Source organism: Chrysochloris asiatica, unplaced genomic scaffold, assembly GCF_000296735.1.
Source record: "Chrysochloris asiatica unplaced genomic scaffold, ChrAsi1.0 scaffold00108, whole genome shotgun sequence".
NCBI classification, from domain to species: domain Eukaryota; kingdom Metazoa; phylum Chordata; class Mammalia; order Afrosoricida; family Chrysochloridae; genus Chrysochloris; species Chrysochloris asiatica.
In genome coordinates, this window is record NW_006408626.1 from 3,984,951 (window position 1) to 3,990,491 (window position 5,541).

The window sequence follows — 5,541 nt, forward strand, 5'->3', positions numbered from 1 at the left end:
AAAATTAAAAACTTATGTGCATCAAAAGACTTCACCAGAAGAGTAAAAAGGGAACCCACAGAATGTGAAAAAATCTTTTGCAATGACATATCAGACAAGGGGCTCATTTCTAAAACATATAGGAAATTACAACACCTCTACAAGAAAAAGACAAATAACCCAATAAAAAGTAGGCACAGGACATGAACAGACACTTCACCAAGGATGAGATCCGGGCAGCCAACAAACATATGAAGAAATGTTCATGATCACTAGCTTCTTTGGTCTCCCTAATTAGAGGAATCCAGGTGTGGCACTGTAGGATAAACAGTGCACTGCAATGTTGTTTAAAACACAAGGTCAGTGGTTCAAACTCACCAGCCTGTCATTGGAAACCCTATACAGGGTCTCTGTGAGTCAGAACCAACTTAATGACACTTAACAACAACAACCTAATGGGAGACAACAAACCTGCCCATGCAGCCCAGTAACATCCATAATTCCTGCAGCCCCACCTAATGGGTGAGGGCCACTAATAATTCCTATACCAACTGATCATTGGATCATTTGACTGCCAACAACAGTCAAACCTACCCTGAGCAGTGCTACATGAACAACAAGCAGAGAACTGCATGTGTACTCACATTTTCTATCACACTCGTCATGACATGGGTGGTGAATTCCTAAAAACACACTAACTTACAATCACAAACTAAATACACAAACAACACCACAACATCTCAGAGGAAACAAACAATTTCAGTTCATAAGAAGAAATTAAACAGAGTGACTCAAAGAAGTGACCAAAATGCAGAGCTAGAAGACCATTCTCGGTAAGAAATTGTGTGGCAAGTACTTGAAAAATAATTCAAAAGAAAGATATTTAGTAGTGATGTATGCTCACGCTTAGATCAACAGGGCTCTGTGATATAGGGATCTGGGCATAGTTTGAAGAGGGGAAATAATACTTAGATGCTTGGTAGTCACGAATATTGGTTTCCCTTGACTACTATTGTAAAATAGACACTTGAGTGGGATAGAAAGGAATGTTGGGAAGCATGATTAGAGAAAACTTGTTAGCCCGTCTTTAGCCTATAACTGATTGGAATACCTAAAAGGGGTTCTAGAACTTTTGCAGTGAAATAGGTCTCTTGTGGAGCCTTTGTAGTGTATAGGTCCTTAGGTGGAATCATGAGCCCCATCCAGAACCTTCTGAGATGGGACATTTCCTCTAGAAAGGACAAGCAGAGCAGCCTGGAACAACTATAGTGACAGAAGATACATCTTCAAAGAAAGATCATCAGGAAAAACCCAGAACAAAAATGGCAGTATGACACTACTACAAGAATAGGCAAGTTGTTCACCAGGAAGCCATGAAGGCAAGCAATCAAGTTCCTTTGGGACAAATCCCACTCTGAAACTCAAAGGGAACACATGAGCAGGCATGTAAGATTGCTGATGACCACATTGGTCTACTGCTGAGTAGAAGAGGGGAAAGGCAGCAATGAAGAAGTAGGCTGAGTTCAATCACAGTCCATTGATTCCTGTTGACCTGGAGGTGAGAGAGAGAAGAGGAAGGACTGGTTGGTCCAAAGTGTGGTGAGACCTGGGGACACCTGAGCCCATGGACAAGGATATAGTCACAGAGGGGTAGAGCTGAAAGTGAAGTATCCAGCTGATATGAAGTGAGGGGAGATGTACAAGAACACCCAAACCTACAGACCACCCGCTTGACCTAGCCTCAATGGCTTGATAATTAGAACTTAACTAGAGGAAGATAAAACAAACAAACAAAACATTTTTGATAAAGGAAATGAGGGTAAATTGCTACAATTTGATGAATCTGACCTATACTCATGGAGGTAGTGACTCTAAATACCAACAGAGAGGGAAGAAGTCTTCACAGCAAGTATCAATGCTATCCTCTCTGTACACAGGGTTGATAGGGACAGGCAACTGAGGCAATGGCTACCTAAAATGAGGGGGTGATAAAGGCATGAAGTGACTGATTTATAAGGTTTCAAGGAGTTTCATTTAAGAGTGTGTGTGGGGGTGGGAGGGCAAGTCTGGCTGTCTTGCTCCATCCCTTTGCCCTGCAGTATGAATAAAATGAAGAAAACTTCCCAGACAGAATCAACACCCAAGTGGGAGTAGTAAAGTGAATACTGAGGACGGGAATTTGATAACTCAGAACACTGAATTTCTTTGTTGGAGTACATGTTATGTACCTCTCTGGAACATGTCCACAAGCTCTGTCTGCAAATGATCTGGTGGTGAAGAGAAGATGTTAACAGGGGACCTGAGAACAAGTCCTCCGCCACTTTTCCAAAGAAACAGCTGCCTTCTATTCCCAAAAATGCTTTGCCCATAATTAAACCCACATCTTTCCTGCCCCAGCAGCACACTCAAATAGCACACATGCTTTTTGTGGATCCTTCTACCTGGAATACTCTCTTCTTACAGAATTTACCTTGGTTGTGAGGCAGAAGTTACCAAGCATCTATGTGCAGCCGTCTTACTGTTCTATGTTAATGTGATTTGGAGTAATATTCATACAGCATGGTCTTTATCAAGACAGTGTATTCATCCTTGACAACAACCCAGATGGGGACTGTCCACACTTGATGTTTGATATTCCTGTCTTCCACCTGCTACTTGATCCCACCTCAGGTGAAATGGATGTGAAGAGAGCATTTACACAGTGGAGATGGAACCATGATCATAGCTGGCAAGTATTAATGTATGCAAGGAAAATTTTCTACAAGATTGATACCACAAATCCTCTAAACTCAGAGGCTGCAGTACAGTATTTAAAAGATGTTCAACTTTTTTAAAGTAAAGTGGTTGACAGTGTTAAGGTGTGTGCATCTTATCTGTTTGACCACCCTAAAATATAGGACCTCTATGCCATTAACTTTTCTCCCTGGAACCTGTCTGTACATGATGAAGCCAGGGAGAAGATGCTGGATCAGAAGAAGCACAATAAAAGTGTCCATGTTGCTGACTTGTTGTGGATAAATCCTGGCTCAGTACAACCTTTCAGTAAAGAACACAAAATGGTAGCAACCTAAGAGATGGTGAATCTGGTGCACCATGCACTTTCCTGCTGGACTCTGGCTTAGTTAAAGCTGACCAATGGCAAAGGACTGCCTGAAGAGTAAAACTGTGTGGACAGTGATTGAGATCAGTGTTTTCCATACATGCTTATGGAACAAAACCTGCAGCAGCAGGTTTTCAAAACCTCTCTTTAAACAATGCATTACGTCTGCCAGAAGTGTCTTTAGAGTGGTTATCTAGTTCAGTACTCCAAACTGTTGGAGACCTTGAGTCTTAATATTTTTTCTGAATACAATGTTAAGATCAGTTACATTTATTGAAACTAATAGTTGAGTAGGAAGAGTCCAACACTACTTAATGTTTGTTTGTTTTTTAATTGGTGGGTTCAGTTGTATATATGTGTTAGGATGTGGACAGAGTCAATTCCATAGCTTAGTACTTTGAAGCAGATCATTTGAAACTCAGCCCTCAGCCTACTGTCTGACTGATTTATAAACTGCTGTCACCGAGGTACCTTGTAGTTGAGGGTGAGGAACCAGATACTTATTTATAGTTTTTTGTTTGTTTGTTTTAAGCAAATTACATTGTGTTTTTATGGTGGGAGGGAGAAAAAGTGTTAAAATGGTTTCTAATGAAGTCAGGCATTTAAATGATGAATGACTAACGTGTTAGTAGAGACAAATAAACTAATAAATGATTTTTTTTTTTTTAAAGCATGTGTAGGGGAAGAAAGAGTCCCCATCTTTTCTAGATGGGTCTGGTTAAAAGAGATGGGGATAAGATTCTTATGATTCAATAGAAATTGTTATGACTAATTGTGACTGTCACAATTGTAAAGGTAGAAGTTTTGTAACAAAAACAGGGGAGTAGTTAATCTTACAGTCCAAAAACAAAGGACCCTAGGACCATCAAGAGAGAAGTACACAATCGGAATGCAAGAACTTATCCAGAGAAGCAGCAGCACCAGAGATGGAAGCAGAGATGGGAACATGGAGATATGGAGCAGCTGAGGACTCTAGATTCATGGGAAGAGAGGGACTGAGAGCTGGTGGCCAGGAGGGAGACTTGCAGAATGTGCTCTTTGGTGGTGTAAATTGTTATATATGCCTGAGTGTCTAAATTTAAAAAAAAAAAAAAAGAGCTAAAGTGAATAGAGAGAAATACTGTTATCTGATAGTACATGGAGGGGATTATAATCATTGCAATGAAACAAGATGTATGATTTGTTGAATGTAAAACTGATAATATGCCCTGTAAACTTTCACTCAATTAACAATAAAAACTTAAAAAAAAAAATACAGAGAGCATGTAAACTAGGAAAAAAAAAAAGAATAATATTTAGGAACTTTCAACAGATTGAAAGGAACATTGAGAAAGATGCAGATGAAATCAAGAAAGCAGAAGAAAACTTTAGAAAAAATTAGGAAAGCACTACAAGAACAAACTAACAAGAACCCAATTAAACAATGGGTACAGGATATGAACAGACATTTACCAAGGAAAAGATTCAGACAACCAACAAACATGTGAAGAAATGTTCATGATCATTAGCTATTAGAGAGATACAAATTTAAAAAATCAATGAGATATCATGTCACACCAACAATAACAGTGAAGTTCGAAAGAGCAGAGGACAATAAATGCTGACAAGGATGTGGAAAGACTGGGACTGTCCTACATTGCTGGTAGGAATGCAATAGGATCCAGCCACTCTGAAAAACAGTATGGCACTTCCTCAAAAAGTTGGAAATAGAAATACTGTACAATCCAGCAATTCCTCTAATTGGTATATATCATATATCTACTAGAAATACAAGCCAGAACATGAATAGATGTATGCACACAAATGTTCAAAGCACCACTATTCATAATAGCAAAAAGATGGAGACAGCCTAAGTGCCCATCAACAGAAGAATGGATAAACAAACTTCAGTACATACACACAGTAGAATATTATGCTACCTTGAAGAATAACAAGGAAGCTGCAAGCCACTGCATAACATGGATGAATCTTGAGGACATTATGCTGAGTGAAATTAGTCAGTCACAAAAGGACAAATATTGCATAAAACCATTATAGTAAAAACTTAAGAAAAGATATCCATACTGAAAGTAAAAAATATATAAATTTGTTAGTTACTAGGAGGATGGGGGAGGCAGGAGAAGGTAGAGTACAGGTTAGGAGATAGATACTTCATAGTTAAGGTGTTGGGGAAGGCAATACACAAGAAGGGGGAGGGGAATGGAAGAACAAGTTTGCTAGGGAAACACTTAGACAGGTTTGCTTGGGCTAAATGGGACAGAGGTAAATAGTGGTGTATGTTCAACCTTGGAACAACAGGACTTTGTGTTACAGTGATTGAGTCTGTAGTCTGAATAGGTAACAGAGGGGAAATAATGTTATGCTTGACTGTTGTATGAATATTGGTTTCCTTTGCCTACTACTGTAAAATAGACACTTAAGTGGAATAGAAAGGAATATTGAGAAACTTGATTACAGGAAGC

The 5,541-nt window shown here is 39.2% G+C and overlaps 1 pseudogene; it reads left to right on the plus strand.

The window, feature by feature from the left end:
• The window catches only part of LOC102812305, a 46,321-nt pseudogene extending 43,271 nt beyond the window's left edge, over positions 1-3,050 (plus strand).
• Positions 3,051-5,541: the final 2,491 nt, after the last annotated feature.